Source organism: Ursus arctos, unplaced genomic scaffold, assembly GCF_023065955.2.
Source record: "Ursus arctos isolate Adak ecotype North America unplaced genomic scaffold, UrsArc2.0 scaffold_12, whole genome shotgun sequence".
NCBI lineage: Eukaryota > Metazoa > Chordata > Mammalia > Carnivora > Ursidae > Ursus > Ursus arctos.
In genome coordinates, this window is record NW_026622786.1 from 46,796,751 (window position 1) to 46,815,111 (window position 18,361).

Sequence of the window (18,361 nt, forward strand, 5' to 3'; positions counted from 1 at the left end):
TGGGAAAGGTAAAAATAAACACAAACATCTCTATCTGTGTACATATGTGAATAAGACTACATGAGTGTGCGTGTGCGTGTGTGTGTGTGTGTGTGAACGAATGTGACATATATTTAACAACAAGTTTTGACTCTCTCTTTTAACTATCCTATCACCTTGGGATGGACTCAGTCCCCTTGGTGACAGGAGCGAAGGAAGAATTCAAAGTAGCAAGCGGGCATGTGGTTAATAAAGCAAAGTCACATCACAAAATCGACTGCTCCCATTTCCAGGGCCCCCTCTTAGAGGTCCACCGGCAGTCGTTCATTTATACTGACTTGAATCACAGTATGTGAAATGCTGTAGTTCTGCAATAACCAAGAAACTCTTGAGCTCTCCGGCTTAAAACAATCCCTCTTGTTTATAACTCAAAAGCACTTTCTGATAACTTCATTCTTTGTCTGAAGCTCTCCCACGTTTCTCATAGGAATTATCCCTACATGGAGCTAGTTAGATCAATTTACCACACTTACAGCCTGCTGAAGCCTTTTGCACGCAACTTTTCTTAACAAAACATCGTCATGAGGAAGCACATGCAACCCAAGCCACTGATACTGGGATTTGTACTTGGACTTCCTGTTCTGTTTGGCTAAACTCTATGTTCTTGACCAACCTATTTTTATAGGTGAAAGTTTGTAAATTAATGTGACATCCTCCCCACTTACTGCTTTTCCTAATATCTCCTAATTTCCAATAAATACACCTAATACTTTTCCTCCTTAAAAAAAAGAAAAAAGGAATCTTTCTGATGCCTATTTGTTTACGAAAATGTTATACAACTATTTAGGAATGAGATATGTAGAAAACAATACCAGCCTGAAACTAAAAGTTTTAAATTATCTCAAAAGATGAAAAATTCATAAGAAAAGTAAACGGAGACAATACTGTTTACATCATTTCCTTTGCGTACAAGTGAAAACATTTTTTAGTCTTCCTTGCAGTAGGGTGGGACCGTGTGACTAATTCAGGATGATAAAATGTGAGTTAAGTGAGGTATATAAACACTTTTCTTGAAACTTCAGCTTTACTTCCTCTACCACAGCCACTGAGGGGGGCCATGTATTGAGATGGTCAAGTCAAAAGATGGAAACAGCTTAGGGAGCTTCCCTTCAAAGCTGCTAAAGCTCCAAAAGACTTTGCATAAATAAGAAATAAATTTTGCAAAGCAACTGAGATTTGGAGATTTTCCCTCACCCCTACATAACATAGCTTAGCTCATTCTAAATAATACAGGAAGCAAAAAACAGAAGTGGGGAAGTTAATGTTTTCTAAACCTTTTATCTTGGATTGTCATTTGGTTTGATTAATATAATAAAGAAGATATATTAAATTATGATTGTTAGGGATAGAAAGATAAGCATCACCATATTGAAAAGCATAGTAGAACATAATTAGCAAGGCAAAAAAGGGAAATAACACAAGTATAATAAAGCCAGCAAAATAATAAAGAGAAAAAGGAAACAAAAGCAAAGTAAAATAAATAGCCAACATAAAATAAAATGCAAGTAATAAAAACAATTATATCATTTATAACACTAAATGTGAACATGCTGAATTTCGTGATTAGAGAGGATAATTGTTAGAATGGGTAAAAACAAAATCTACACATATGTTGTTTACCAAAAAAAATTTAAAATAAAGTGATAAAAACAAGTTAGAAATAAGAGATAGGCAAAAGATTCCTAGACAACCGTGAACAACAGAAATTAATTTTGAGAAAGCAGGGGAGAGACTACAAAGAGGAGAAAACAAACCAGGAGGAGCTAAATGATGAATTTTAAAACTGAAATTCATAAATGAGAAAAGAAAACATAATAGAAAAATTGAGCAAACAAAACTGGGTGGTTTCTTTTGGCAAGAGTAATGAAATAGATAAACCTTTAGGGTTGCCTGGGTGGGTCAGTTGGTTAAGCGTCTGCCTTCAGCTTAGGTCATGATCCTGGGGTCCTGAGATCAAGCCCTGCTTTGGGCTCCCTGCTCAGAGGGAAGTCTGCTTCTCCCTCTCTCAGCTCATGCTCTCTCTCTCTCTCAAATAAATAAATAAAATCTTTAAAAAAAATAGATAGTTCTTTAGAAGTTCAGTACACACACAGATTGTATAAGGGAATATCTTTTGATTAATTAACTATTTCTGGGCACTAGATGTGGACGCTTACCACATAGCTGGGCGATCGTGGCAGTTGTGTGCATCTCTCAGGACCTTCGTAATTAAAACTATTGGCAACATCTAAATATTCATCAGTTGAAGGCTGGGTAAAGCAGCGATACAATAGCCACCAAATGGAACACATGACATTAAACAATACATGATAATGTATATATACGGTTGTAGCCATGGAAAGGCACCCACAATTTTAAAAATAGACAGGCTACACACATCATGTACAATATGATCATGTAATAATTTCTATGTACCTTATAAAGGAAAACATCTGAAAGGATAGATGATAGAATTTTTAGTGATATTTTTGCTACCTTCTTGTTAATTCTTTTTTAGGATTTGAATTACTTTTCTGTATTAATATTGCTTTTATAATGAGTAAATACAATTTTCACTTTGAAAAACAAAAAAAAATCATGAGTTCTGGGCATTTTTAACAAATGAGCTGAGAGAGAGGTCACAGATATTTCAAAATTATGTACTGATCACTTTTGTATAGAATTCAGTCTTAGGGAACATAGTCAAAGAAAGGGCTAAGTTTAGATTTAAAATCATTGAATGAAACAACACATACTAGTTTTTGCTTCATAGTAAGTTTAGTTCATTATCTGCCTTTAAAAAAAGCAAAGGGAAGGCAGATACTGGGTTCCTTGCAGAATAACAATTAATAGTTTCCTAATAATTGAGCTTGGCCTACCAAAAAAGTTATTTAACTTTGGATTTATTCAGAACTTTCTAAACTCCTCCCATATTTCTTACCTTATTTGTGAGATAAGTTCTAGCATTTTTCATATTTCGTATTAATATGTAGACATATTTTACAAAAATAGAATCTATATTAACCCATACATTAAGCCAATTTATAATTTCAAGAAGACACGTTTAAACACAAGGAGGTCGTCAAGATAATCTGAGGAGTTTATATAGAAACAGTTGGCTGATAGACAAGGCTAATTAAATTTACTTATCTCCTGTATATGGAAACTGCATTTCTGAAGTCATTGTTGAGTAAGAGGCACAGTTTTTGCTTTCCTGATGCTTAAGATAGCTCTGATTCAGAGTGGTCTCTACTTTCTATTTGAACAAGTATTCTTAAATGTTTCATATCTCCCAATTAATCTTTAATTTAAACTATTTTGACCTATTCTCAGTAAATTTGGCAACAAAAAATTCTTCCCTAAAGAAGACAGTAAAAATCATGAGGTAAAAATCTGTCATTTGGATCTTAATCTAGTCAATCTAAATATATTGAGGGCCTAAAACCACGTGACTTTGTTGCGACTCTTAAGAATACAAAAGGGAATAGAGTAACTTTCCTTCAAACATCTTAATAGAAACCTGAGAGGAATAATGTGAGATTCATAATTATAAGAAAAATTATAATAATTTTTGTAGAAATACTTTTCTAATACAAAACTACAATGAAGAGAAGTTATTTATTAGGTATATATTTAAGGGCTTACTATGACTTAAGTACTAGGATATATATATCTCTACCAAACAAAGTATATTATGCCTCTGGCCTTCAAGGAAATGAGTTAATTGAGGAAAGTTTGGCTTCAGACTCAATAATTGGCTTCTATTAGACATGGTGTCCTGTCATTCTTACTGGTGATACAGAGCTCTTCAAAGTATATACCACATCAGTGGATGATTTATATCTCACGAATAATTTATTTTATTTTATAAACTAAGAAATAGTATCTGCACCAATACATTTTATATAATTCATAAATAAATATTTTAAAATAAAGTATAAAAATCCCACCCTTTTTGGGGCATGCTTATTTGTCTCAGTTAACAATCCATCTTATGAATATCAGAAATAGAAGAGTTGAAAAAAATCAGATGCTGACTTTCTTGCTTACATTTTACAAAAGTTGAATTTTCCCATTGAGCAAAATTTTCTGAACTTTAAGTCCACTGATATGTAGATATGTCTAACACATTGCAATACCTCAGTGAATTTATTTGCAAAGCATTTCTAAGGTCATTTTTCAAAAAAAATCTATCTCAGTCATTAAAAGTATCTTTTAGACTTACAAAATATAAATTTATAAGAAAAGAAAGCTTTGCAAAATCATAATACCACTTAAAATATCAAATACAAAAATATTTTGTACAGTGCATTGTATTCGAATATATTGCTAGGTATCATGTTTATGTATATATGTAAAAATTTTTCTCAAATACATGAAATATGGACTATTAGGGAATGATGACTTTGAAATTTTGATCATGTGGAAGCTTCTAAGCAAATCTTTGTTACAGTTAGTATAAACTTATTTTACTGTTTTGTATATGGACCAAAAATAACTGAATTCACAGTGATTTAATCTGTGAAATTATTTAGAATATGATTATAATAATTCAGTGGCATTTAATTCAAACACCCTCTAAGCTGGTTTTTGCTGCTTCACCTTAACTGGTTCATTTGGATTATCTCATATTGTTTCCACCCATGATATCATGCATAGTGGGAGTAGTCTTGGTTTCTGAATTTTAATATGTTCTTACAGCTGTTCACTGAAAACCCAGTAGCTGATGAACAAACATTAGATAAAGTGGCTTATGAACCAAATATTAAGCTGGATTTTTGAATTACTATTTTCCAAATTTTTGTCAACTTCCAATATTAAAGTTAGTCACTTCTATTCAAAAGTAGTTCAGCCTAAATATATTTTAAATTAAAAGTCTTTTTGAAGACCTTGATAATTAATCTTTCATTCCATGACCTTTCTTCTGTTAAATCTCTTTCCATGGAGCACAAAATCTTCTAAATACTCAATGCATTGCTATTCCAATTAGATGGATATTTCACAATTTTCCTCTTTTCACAATATCATCTATCTCACAAATTAAAAATAACACTTTATAGATACAGTTTTGATGAGAATGCTACTGATTGATCTATCATTGTGTACACACATACAGGTAATAGGGTAATAATAAAATACTCATATAGGTACATGGGTAAATAACAATAAAAACATCTGTTCTATTATTTAGACTAAGAACAAAATATAACCAAATCTTCATCTCAATCCACTATCAATTTCTACATATTCGTTTGCCTTGAACATTTTGTCTTGAACAAATAAGTATCAAAACACTTATCTTTTCCTGGAGTTTCTCCCCAAATGTAGAACATCCTCTCACAAGCTAGTCTGGATTCTCTGGATGGTTCTTTTTATGTATGCTTCATAGAGCCAAAATAATCAGTCTATACCCCAATCCCATACCTTACCAGAGATGGGAGACAGTGCAAGTTCAGAGAAGACTCACCAGTGAGAGAGGAAAATAATTGAAAGAAGAAAACAACCAGCATATATTTTTCCTAATGCCTAAAGCAGAACAAAGTTCATCTGCCCACCAAATGCCATCTTTGGCACAGAGTTAAGAGAAAAAGAAGATGAAGAAAAAAAATAATGGGTACAGTTTCTCCAAGGGCAAAGTAAAGCAAGAGAAAGACAGAATCATCTGAAATTACTCTGGAGGGTCAAAACCATGCTATGTAAGCACTTTGGCAGGCTCGTGGGACCATTTAAAAGTGAGGCCATACCCAAGAACTGCTTACCAGGAACAATGGCCCCCACAAATGATGAGCCACTTACTATTGTACAATATGATTAAAGATGAGCATACTGACTTCTCTGTAGGGAAATTAGAAGTGGGAGCTCTAATGGACAACTTTCCTTAACTTAGATTCCATCGTGTTATGCATCTGATTTTTCCCTTCCAGCATTAAATACATTTTTACTCACCTTTGAAACCAAAGTTGAAATAAAGAAATCTGTTTATTTATATATTAGTTTTATGAGAAAAACTTAATAAAAAAATAGCAAATGTTAATTTTCATTAATAATTTCTCATGGAATATAAGCAATAAATGATAAATTTTAAAATAATTTTGCTTTTCCTCCAGAGTATGAACATGTGTATTTAAAGTGTTAAATATCAGAGTTTGTGGAGAAGATGGTGGAGTAAGAGGATCCTGGGCTCACCTCATCCCACAGATACACCTAAATAACACTCACATCAGTGTAAATAACCCAGAAAATGACCCAAAATCAGGCAGAACAGACTTTCCACAGCTAAATGTAGAAAAGAGGCCACATCAAAGAGATACAGAGATGTGGCTGGGAGCCAACTAACCTGCAGAAATATCAGCAGGAGGGAGGGATGCTGGAGGCATGAAGAGGGGAGAGGAGCAGACCCAGCCCAGGCACCCCAGGCATGGGGGATCCATAAGGGGAAAAAGAATCCCCATAATATGTGGCTTTGAAACCCAGAAAGTGATAACTTTGCAAATTCCTACAATCAATGGGGCTTAACACCTAGAACCTTAAAAATCTGTGGACTCGGCTCTGGGAGGGCAGAGGGTGATGGGAAACTGAGTCCCTGACCTTAAGAGACAGCATAACAAACAGCCTGGTTGATATATAGCATAGAAGAAGAAGTTTTAAAAATGCCTGGGGTTTATGGGAGAGAGATTTATTTACTAATAGCAGAGCCTGTGCTGGTGGACAGGGATCTTTGGGAGACTTCACCAAGAATAAAAGTGCTGGGGGGCATAATTTCCCTTCCTTGCCACCCAGCCTAGATACACAGACAATTGTGGAGACAGCACAGTGGGTACCAACACAGCAGGAACTCTCTCTACCTACCTTGCTAACAGAATGCTCCACTTTGGCACTCTTCTGTGAATCTACCCCCTCTATTCCAGTCTTGGCTGGAGTTTTTCCTGGTGGCTGAAGGTCCCCTCTTGCAGTGAACCAGCATGGACCTTGCTCAGTCCCACAGCTCAGTCCCATATTCTGCAGAAACCCACCTTCTAATACACCCTCAGCAGGAGTCCAAACAAAGCAGTGCCACAAACCTACAGTGTGCAAGCAGCCCTAACAGGGGGAAGCCCCATTCCAAAATGACTCCTATCTGAGGACAGGGGAAGAAATCTCCAGTCTTACTGTGGCCCTCGCAGTAGTCTGGGGTCAGACATCAGACATGAATGACAGCACAGTTCAGTGCTACTGCATTTCTGGCAAATGCCCCATCTGAATTAAGTCAAGCTAAAGGCAGCCCCAGATTAGCTCAATAGCAACACAGGGAACAATTCCTACCCACAACAGGTAAAGAGAGCCATTGCAGATCACTAAAGGCAAAAGTGGCTCAGCCACAATAGTAGGGAACACACAACAAACATTGGAGACACCCCTGAAGCACCAGATTCTGGTGAACAGGGAATATTACACTGCAAGGCACTACAGGACCTCTTCTTCATAAGGCAATTACTTTCAAGAGCAGGAGATGTAGTTTACTTTCCTTACACATAGAAATAGACACAGAGATTTAGACAAAATGAGGAGATAAAGGAATATGTCCCAAATGAAGAACAGAACAAAATCACAGCAAGAGAGCTAAATGAAGAGAGATAATATGCTTGATAGACAGTTTAAAGTAATGATCATAAAGGTATTCAATGAACTTGAGAAAAAGCTGGAGGACCTCATTGAGACCCTCAAAACAGAGATAGAAACATAAAAAAAGAACCAATCAGAGATGAAGAACTCATTAACTGAAAATAAAAACACACCAGATGGAATAAATAGAAGACAAGAGGAAGTAGAAGAATGGATCAGCGACCTAGGGGATAGAGTAATGGAGAGCAAGTTAATTGTCCTAATGAATAGGAGAGAGGAAAATAATAATAAAAGATGAAAATAGACTTTGGCTGTCTCTATCTCTGTCAAATAAATAAATAAAATCTTTAAAAAAAAATATCAATACTACCCAAAACAGTCAACACATTTAATGTAATCCCTATCAAAATACCACCAGCATTTTTCACAGAGCTAGAATGAACAATTCTAAAATTTGTATGGAATAACAAAAGACCCCAAATAGCCAAAGCAATTTTGAAAAAGAAAAGCAAAGCTGGAGACATCACAATTCCAGACTTCAAGTCATATTACAAAGCTGTAGTGATTAAGACAGGATGGTACTGACACAAAAACAGACCCATAGATCAATGGAATAGAATAGAGTACCCTGAAATGGACCCACAACTATATGGTAACAAATCTTTAACAAAGCAGGAAAGAACATCCAATGGAAAAAATACAGTGTCTTCAACAAATGTTGGGAAAACTGGACAGCAACATGCGAAAGAATGAAACTGGACCACTTTCTTACACCATACACAAAAATAAACTCAAAATGGATGAAAGACCTAAATGTGAGACAGGAAACCATAAAAATCCTGGAGGAGACAGGCAGCAACCTCTTTGATATCAGCTGTAGCAACTTCTTACTAAATATGTCTCCTGAGGCAAGGGAAACAAAAGCAAAAATGAACTATTGGGACTTCATCAAGATAAAAAGCTTCTGCACAGTGAAGGAAACAATCAACAAAAATAAAAGGCAACCCACAGAATGGGAGAAGATATTTGCAAATGACACATCTGATAAAGGGTTAGTATCCAAAGTCTATGAAAAGGATATCAAACTCAACACCCAAAAAGCAAATAATCCAGTTAAGAAATGGGCAGAAGGTGTGAATAGACATTCTTCCAAAGACATACAGATGGCTAAGAGACACACGAAAAGATGCTTAACATCACTGATCATTAGGGAAATACAAATCAAAACTATAATGAGATATCACCTCACACCTGTCAGAATGGCTACAGTGAACAACACAGAAAACAACAGGTTTTGGGGAGGATGTGGAGAAAAGGGAACCCACTTATACTATTGGTGGGAATGCAAACTAACGCAGGCACTCTGGAAAACAGTGTGGTCGTTACTCAAAAGGTTAAAAATAGAAATATATATTATATATAAAATATAATTATATATATATTACATGTTATAATAAATACATCATAAATAGAATTATATATAATAGAATATTACTCAGCCATAAAAAAGAATGAAATATTGCCTTTGGCAATGATGTGGAGCTACAGTGTATTATGTTAAGTGAAATAGGTCAGAGAAAAAAACATATTTTTACTCTTATGTGTAATTTAAGAAACAAAACAAATGAGTAAAAGGAATCTATCTATCCATCTACTTACCTACCTACCTACCTACCTATCTATGTAGATACAGAGAGACAAACCAAGAAACAGACTCTTCCTATAGAGAACTAACTGATGGTTACCAAAGGGGATGGAGTGGGGTGTTGGGTTAAATAGGTGATGGGGATTCCTTAATCCCCAATGCACATGTGATGAGCTCCCGGTGATGTACGGAATTACTGAATCACTATATTGTACACCTGAAACTAATCTAACGCTATACAAAATAAAGTTACACTTACACCAAAAAAAAAAAAAAAAAAAAAAAAAAAAAAAAAAAAAAAAACCACCCCACACAATTAAGGATTTTTTTTCTTAAAAGTGTATTCCATCCCCCTGAAAATAAAAGGATGATTTTCAGCCTGTCCCAGCTCTGGCATAGCAGACAATAAAGGGTCCAGTGGGTCCAGGGTATGCGTACACTGACTGGATCACAGAAGCATGGAAGTTATTTTCCTATCCATTCTGCACCTCTAAGCACATCCTTGGAAAGGAGAAAGACATTTTCCCTTTCCCTCACACATAGTGGGGTGCATGTCAAAGGGTAACAATTCTCCAACATGGTTAACATCCTATTATACCATCCAATAACTGTCATTATTTCTTCTTATAATTTGGATGTAATAATACCTTGCTTTACTAACTACCATTTATCGACTGAGAAAAGAGGCAGAACTGAAATAAAACAGAAGCATTCATTTGGGGTCTTAGAGTTGCAATTTGAGAGCACAAATTCAGGTAGCAACCCAAACTGTGTCCCACTAGGTAACAAAAGTTAGGGGCTTTTAAAGACAAAAGGGAATGCTGTATATACTGTTTACAAATAATTGTGATTGGTGTTGGTGGCAGAAAACAAATCTCCGTTAAATGAATTTGGTTGCTAAGGCTATCACTGAGCAAAGTCCATTACTGAAGCAAGTTGCAGGTGTTCCTGCAGAGCTCCTGGAATATTCACTGTTTGGCCTTGTTCAAAAGTTCATGTTCCACCCGGTGAAGACATGTGTAAGGCCTACCTCTTTAATGGCCTCCCAGCTCCATTTTGAAATCTCTTGACATAAGTAACGCCATTTCATTTCACCCTTCACACATTTCAAAAGATTAGAAGTAATAAGTGCAATATGTTTATATTTTTAATATAAAAAAGACTTAGAACAATTTCAGTCACTAAAATTATATCATAGCTATCAAGTCATAGGCAATACTGTTTCTTCCTAATGGTCCCTTAACGCTCAATTTTATTAACATCAGGTTTTTACTTATAATGCAAAAGCAGCAATGAACAGAGTAGTAAAATTTTCTATTTCCTGTATCTCCTCTTTCATTACAAATAAAATTTGTATTAAAAAAAAAAAACCTAGAAGACAATGTACTGAATGGGAGAAGATTTTTACAAATAACATATCTAATGAAGGGTTAATATCTAAAATATATAAACAATGCATACAATTCAACACCAAAACAACAACAGCAGCAGCAACAGCAACAAATAATCCAATTAAAAGTAGGCAAAAGACAGGAACAATCATTTTTCTAAAGAAGACATACAGATAGCCATCAGACACATGAAAAGATGCTCAAAATCACTAATCCTTAGGGAAATGCAAATCAAAATCACAATGAGATATCACCTCACATCTATTAGAATAGCTAAAATCAAAACTAAGAAACAAATGCTGTTGAGGATGTGGACAAAAAGGAACCCTCATGAACGATGGTGGGAATGCAAATTGGTACATCCACTGCAGAAAACAGTATGGACTTTCCTCAAAAAACTAAAAATAGAGTTACCATATGATCCAGTAATTCCACTATTGACTATTTACCCAAAGAATAAAAAAACACTAATTTAAAAAGATATATGCACCCCTATGTCTACTGCAGCATTATTTACAATATCCAAATTATGGAAGCGGCCCAAATATCCAACAATAGATGAAAGAATGAAGATGTCACACACACACACACACACACACATACACGCAATGGAATATTAGTCATAAAAAATGAAATCTTGACATTTGCAACAACATGGAGGGATCTAGAAGGTATAATGCTAAGTGAAAACAGAGAAAGACAAATATCATTGGATACTATATATGGAATTTTGGAAACAAATAAATGAGCAAAGAGAAAAAGACAAACAAAAATCTAGACTCTTACAGAGAGCAAACCTATGGTCACCAAAAGGGAGGTGGGTGGGGGAAATTATCCATCTAAAAAACATACATCAATAACCAAGCCTGGAAATTTGCCAAACAGACATACTTGCAACACAATAATACACGTATAACGAAACTCTGAATTAATTCATTGGTAGGGTCACTCATATATTTAACTAAAATCTACAAAGTGCCTATTCACGGAAGACACTGTGTTTGAAGCCAGGTTGTGAAGAACAACATAGGTAGCTTATTGGGGAATGCAGCTACTAGGTAATCGTAAGCATAATAAACACATAATAAACATAATAAACAGGCAAAGCACGGGATGTACATAGAAGTGAAGTTGGTCTGAAGATGAAGAAAGATTCCTGTATTATGAGGTTAAAGAGAAGTATTTCAAGCAAGGGGAAGTAGCACTTGATCAAAGGTCTGAAAAAATAAAATAGCATGTTTAAGCAACTGAAAAAAACGGTAATGTGCTAGTGTAGAGAAAGCACACTGAGGTCTTTGGAAAAATGTGTCCATTTACTAGGCAAACACTTACTGAATGCCTACTCTACTGTTCTAGATGATATGGACACAGTGGTGAGCAAAACAGAGTCCAAGCACTGATAGAACTTACATTGTCTTTAGAGGAAAGAACAAGAGACAATAAAAATTAAGTGAATGATATATCAAGTACTATGACCTTTAGGGAAAAGTTAAATGAGGCGAAATGGATAAGGAATGTCAGAGAAGAGAGGTATGTTGTTATGTAATTGGGAAGTCATCCAGCAAAGTGATTAAGAGTGCTGACTCAAGTCGAAATGCCTACTTGTGACCTAAGCAATGTTACTTAACATTAAAACTTATGAACTATGTAGAAAAGAGGGTAATATACAATGTTGCTAGTGTTCAGAAAATGTTGCTATTGTTATCATCATCATCCAATGATCATTTTCATTAATATTGTTATTTATGTTGGTAAATGAAAATATCATTGAACAGGTGGGACTTGAAAGGAGACTGAAAGTAAATGAGAAAGAAAGCCCTGCAACCCTCAGGGGGAAAAGCAGTGCAGGCAGAGGGATCTAGAGCACAAAGCCCTTGAGGTGGGAGCCTGATTAGTGAGGTCAAGGAAAAAAAAAAAAGAGAACCAGTAGTACTGGACGGGGGTGGAGGATGGGTGGGCATAGAGGAGAAATGTTAAAGAGGTAGTGGCGATCTCAGTTTGAAAGACCCTTAGGACCATCATAAAGAATTGGTATTTATTAAGTTAAAGGAAAATTTGGATAGTTTAAGGAGAGGAGTGAGATGATCTGATTTTTGTTAGATTATCTCTTACATTTTGTGGAGAGAGTTGTGTGGGTACAGGCAGAAATGGGACAACAGGAATCTGTTAGGATGTTTGATGTGAGGCAAAATAAAAATGTAGTCAAAAATGATCCCTAAGGTTTTGCCCCTGAAAGTGGAAAAAAAGAATTGCTATTTATTAAAATTACTAATTATGCAGGAGGAGCAACTTTGAGGTGGTGGTTGTCAGTGCGAGGAATCTGAAATTCGGGAATTCAATCCCGCAGTAAGAAAGATATATATCTCAAATATTAATCTGAGTATTGTCGGCTGCACTTTCTTTATCCTTAGCCCTCTCACTTTCACTCTGAGGGTCAATTTGATTCTACAACTCACACTGAGGTAGAAAACAATGTGGAAAATGAAATAAAGGTTCTCTTTTTAGATGCATAATTATAAGGTTTGGTTTTTACGTCTGTGAAACTAGAAAAGATGGAGTGTGAAAATAGGAGGGAGAAGGAGAAGCTTCTCTCACAGAGTACTGAAAAAGAAAGCCAAAGAGATAGAACAGGAGGAGTTAAAAAGGTGTCCTTCTTCATAAACTGTACTCAAATATTCCTGAACATTTCTCAGACCTACAGAATATTTGACAGTAGGTATGGATACCCCGTGTGAGGGTAAGGGAGGGGTACTTCTCAATGTGGAACACAACTAGTGCTCTCTAAGAGAGAAGCAATGGTAGATCTATTTTAAGAGGCATTCAGAAGACAGATCACATTAAGCCACAAAAGGTTTATTAAATATTTTGGGTCAAGAAGCGTTCTGTTCTGGTTACTAACAAACCACCCCAAATCTTAATGGTCTAAAGCAAAATGCATTCATATCTCTTATGGTTTTATGGGTTGACTATTCTCAGCTAAGTAGTTCTTGCTTGGGGTCTTACATGCTATTTTAGCCAGATGTCAGCTGGGTCAAGGCATGTCATTTGAAGGCTCCCTTGGACTGGGCATTTAACACAATTCACTCACATGGTTGACAGGTGATGCTGGCATTTGGCTCAAAGTTGAACTAGGTCTTCTAATCATATGCCTACACCTGGATACTCCCTGGCCTATGTGGTTTGGGCTTCTCACAGCAGGGCAACCAGGTTCCAAAAAAGAGCATCTCATGAGGGAAAAGTCCCAGGAAAAAGGGTTCCAAAAGGCTCAGGTATAAGCTGCCATCTTCTTATGAATTTGACTGTGAAGTCATCATCACTTCCACAATATTTTATTGGTCAAAAGCAAATTACACAAGATACCTAGATTTGAGTGTAAGGAATTACGTATGAACATGGACTTGGATACCAGGAAGTATGGCTCATTGGGAGGCCATTTTTAGAGACTGGCTAACACACTGTCAATTAAGTATAATTTAAAAAATAGTACAGTTAAAAACATAAACCAAAATCCTTTTTAATTGTATTGTTTGGGTTCATAACAATTTTTCTCTAATATAAAAGCAATATAAAACCTGTGTTTACTATAGAAAATTCTGAAAATGTTGACAAGAAAAAAGAAAATATAAGAACCTATTAATTACATCATAAATAGATAACTCACACATAATAGGTGGTTAGTAAGTATTTGTTCAGTTAATGAATTGTCAAATTAATTGACACTGGCATTTTTGTATGTAACTTTGAAATCAAGGATAACAATATTTAGAATTTTAATCTTCTTTTTGTTAAAATTATAGCATAAATATATTTTATTTTACTGAATATTTTACTCCACAGCCATTTTATTATATGGAATAGCCCCAATTATTAATTTCTTTTTACTCAAAATTTAGGTGATTTTTAAACTTTTGCTATTACTGTTTTTTCAAAAGGAACATCCTAGTAATTAAAGCTCTACTTCTTATGATTAATTTTTATTAGAATCAAAAGTGAGACAGTTTTAAGATTTTTTAAATCTGCACTGTGAATTTTCCTCTAAAAAGGCTAAAACAAAACCTAAAACTACCATAAGCACAGTTTGGGAGTTTTCATTTCCCCACACTCAACTAATGAACTTCTTCCAATATGGAAAACAGGAAAATTTTCTTTTTGTCCATTTGTTATTCAATTACTGGTAAAACTGAACAAATTTCTTTTCTTTTTTTTTTTTAAGATTTCATTTTTTTAAATTTCTATGACAGAGAGAGAGAGACAGCCAGCGAGAGAGGGAACACAAGCAGAGGGAGTGGGAGAGGAAGAAGCAGGCTCCCAGTGGAGGAGCCCGATGTGGAGCTCAATGCCAGGACTCTGGGACCACATCCTGAGCTGAAGGCAGATGCCTAACGACTGAGCCACCCAGGAGCCCCTGAACAAATTTCTATCTGCTTAAAGACCATTTATAGTTCTTCTGTAATTTTTCCGTTCAGGGACTTAATTTTTCCCATTAAAATAAGAAAGAGTTTTTTGATACCACATTATATATTCTTAAAAATGTCATGAGAAAATGGATAAAATACAAATTCTAAATATTATAGTCTAAGTTACATCTGTGACTGACCTCATGGGCCAGCACATAAGAATATTCAGATTCAGAAATAGGAATAGAGAATAATTATTGTCAATTTACTTGGGAACCAATTTTTGTCACCCTTTGTGATGTATTTATGTTGTAATTATTATCATCAAAACTCTATTCTTCAAAATAATTCTAAAAGTAGTAGAGAAGTAATTCATCTCCTTGATTCCGTGTACTGTCTACTGAATTTTACTGAAATTTTAAGGAACTTTATTTAATTTTTTTTTAAGATTTTATTTATTTATGTGACAGAGAGACAGCCAGCGAGAGAGGGAACACAGCAGGGGGAGTGGGAGAGGAAGAAGCAGGCTCCCAGCGGAGGAGCCTGATGTGGGGCTCAATCCCAGAATGCCGGGATCATGCCCTGAGCCGAAGGCAGACACTTAACGACTGCACTACCCAGGCGTCCCTGAAACTTTAAGGAACTTTAGAGAAAAGTTACAAACTTTTAAATTTGAGGGACTAGACAGCAGCTCAGAAGCATGCACCGATTTGATGGGAAAAAAGATTGTTCCTAAATAATATTAATAAATAATAAATGAATAAATAACTACCATCTACACCACAGCCAAACAGGGAACAACATAAAGCTTTCAGTTTTCTAGAAATTTGTATTTTGTGCTCCATGCCAAGCACTGCTTAGCCACTAAGCTGAATGGCTACATAAAATATAAAGTTCCTTAGAATATTTTATGCTTTGCTGGTAACCAATAGTTATCACTAATGAGAGACATTAGAATTATCATTATCAAAAACTAATATAATAATCTAACTATATACCATATTATCTAACTAAATAAATGTTCACATTCCAACAATTCAACTCTGTAATCAACCGCATAAGAATAGAATATAGTTATTATCTCCTAGGAAAGTGTTGCTGTCATGCCTGTGATTGCAGTTCTTTAAAAACACTAAGATAAATGTATTTCCTATCTACCATACGGTTTTATATGTTTTTTTGGATTTATGAAATAGTCTCAAATTTTTCTATTAGTCTACTTATTGAAAGTCACTTCCATGCCACCTCATAAAACCTATGAGAAATCATTTCTGCTATCAGAACCTGACAATTTATGCATATAAGCACTTTGCTATATATTATCTAAGAAAAATCCCGCTATGATATTAAGTATATTGTCATATTTTATACTTTAGGGAGTGAAGCAGGAGTGAATTTAGAGATCAAAGTAGACCGCGTATTAGTGAAGAAGCCAGGAGCCATACTGGGCAGCCCAAGAATGGACACCGTACTCACCATTTCATGCCACTTCAGGTTCTTGAACTTGTCTTGCTTCTGAAATCTGCCTGCAGACGCTATAACAACAATTCCTTGTTCTCTTGAGATGATATGTTCAAAGAAACAATAGTTTATGCAGCCTCTGGGAAGACTCCGCACAACTGAGTGATCAGCTTTGTTACAAAGCTGTGGACAGCTTGGAAATACAGTCTTCTTTATCCATTCTCCCTCTTTCACTGCCTCATTCTTCTTCTTCCCTAATTTTTTGTTTCTGGAAGTGTTTTCGCAAACAGGCTGTCACCAAACTGAGCCTTCTAAGGACTCCACGCTAGAATAGTTTCCCAGTGACTGGATCCTCCGAGCAAAATGAGGAGAGAGATCCCAAGCTAAAAGGTGTTCAGGGGGTCCAGGAACACAAAAGGGGAAGCCTAGGTACTTAAAACTGAAGTTAGGCAAAGAAAGGACTATCACATACAGAAGTGTGGACCCTGTTGTGAAAAGGCATTGCAGTCTTTGGAATAACAAAAGTAACAACAATTATCTTTGAAACTTTGGAAACATATCAAAATAATTACGTGAAAACAATTATTTGCATTTTTAGTAGTGCTCTATTTCGGTTTTATTCCTACACATTCTATCATTAGAATGGCTTTTAAAACTGCAACAGATTTCTGGCCAAATTTATATAAGTGTGTTTGTTTACAAATTGGTTCTCTTACACAGAGGGCAAAGAGAGACCAAAGAAAGAGGCTGACCACTCTAGATGGGAAAGCAGCAGTTTTCACAAGCAGGAAACTCATAGGTGAAGCTTGTCTTGGGAAATCACAAAAGGAGTAAATCTCTGCCCCTGCATGCCACAATCTTAAAAGTTTATAGACGAGCTTTAACGGGGTCAACTCACTTATATATTCAGTCCAGACGGTCTCATCTTGTCTCAAGCCTGAAACTTTGAAAACAGCACCCACTGTGGCAACGCCGGCCGAACATAAATTCCGAGGACAGGGTGTGGGGAGGAGCCTCCAATTGCCCAGATCCAGCTGGCAGGGTCAAGCGGAGGTCATGGCTTGTCAATGAGCTCCAACATCCTACACCTTATTAAGGGCTCTTACAATCTCATATGCCTCCTTTTCCACAATGTGCCCTGAACTGTCAACAAGGGGTTTCATTAGCAAGAAGGCAGCTCATCTGTTGGCTATCTGGCTGAATTAGAGGTAGATACCATAGCAACATGCAAGAGAAAACATAGATTAAGATAATGACTACCAAAATAAGTAACAATTTTTTTGTTAAGAATCTCATGATCTGAGACACTGATTTATTAAGTCCCCTAGGCTGGAGGTGAGTTCACTCTGGTGTTCATCTGTTCTCATGTGATTTAATAAAGATAATACATTCGCAGACTGATTAAGTAGGAACACATAACATTCTGTTTGGATAATGACACAGGTGCCTCCTTGCAAGGCAATAATAATATCCAAGGCCATCTTATTTTGGAGGACAACTGTTCTCCTCAGACACATTTCCATGTTTGGTAAAGACAGGCTTTGTTAGCGATCATTTAAAGCCTGTTGGGTGAATTTAATAAGGTGGATTTAATAATTTAATATAACATTCTCCAGGCCAATGGCAGGAGCAAAGAAGGTGGCCAAATGATCATACTACTGGAAAACAGAACATTTCCACCTGGGCTTGAGGAGAGGGAAGTTATCAGCTTTAGGAACTTGAGATCGTGTATATACCATACATTTTGGGTGGAGGAAACAGCACTGCCAGGCATGAGGAAATGGACTGGGGACACAGTATGCCAGAACAGGACCCTCATTTTCTCCCCTTTTTTACTAGTGTGTTTC